This window comes from Hydractinia symbiolongicarpus, chromosome 4, assembly GCF_029227915.1.
Source record: "Hydractinia symbiolongicarpus strain clone_291-10 chromosome 4, HSymV2.1, whole genome shotgun sequence".
NCBI classification, from domain to species: Eukaryota; Metazoa; Cnidaria; class Hydrozoa; order Anthoathecata; family Hydractiniidae; genus Hydractinia; species Hydractinia symbiolongicarpus.
Window position 1 is genome coordinate 13,271,919 of NC_079878.1, and position 398 is coordinate 13,272,316.

Here is a 398-nt window from a genome sequence, read left to right on the forward strand (position 1 = left end):
CAAAATGTTGTTATTTAGTCAAGCAAAGAGGCCTTTCTAATTTATTTTCCATTTTATTACTTAATCCGAAATAGTAGTAACGGCTGCAAAATAAGGCCGACGACAGAAGCAGATGAATAAATGAAGTTAACTGGCATTTCTTAATTTTCTTCGTTTTTCTCTTCTTTCTTTCGCAGCTAGCTATTTAATCCTGAGTTTGCATGTCATTTCAATTTTCATTGAGCACAGGAGCGGAAAAAATATATAAATTACAGATTAATAGATAGTCAATCAAATGAAAGTATTTTTCATGCTCCTTTCCTTTCGTTCTTTTGAGAGTGGAATTCAGCTTTAGAATATTTTTTTCAACTTTAGAATTATTCTGGGTACGAGGATGGGTTATAAGAAATATTTCGGTG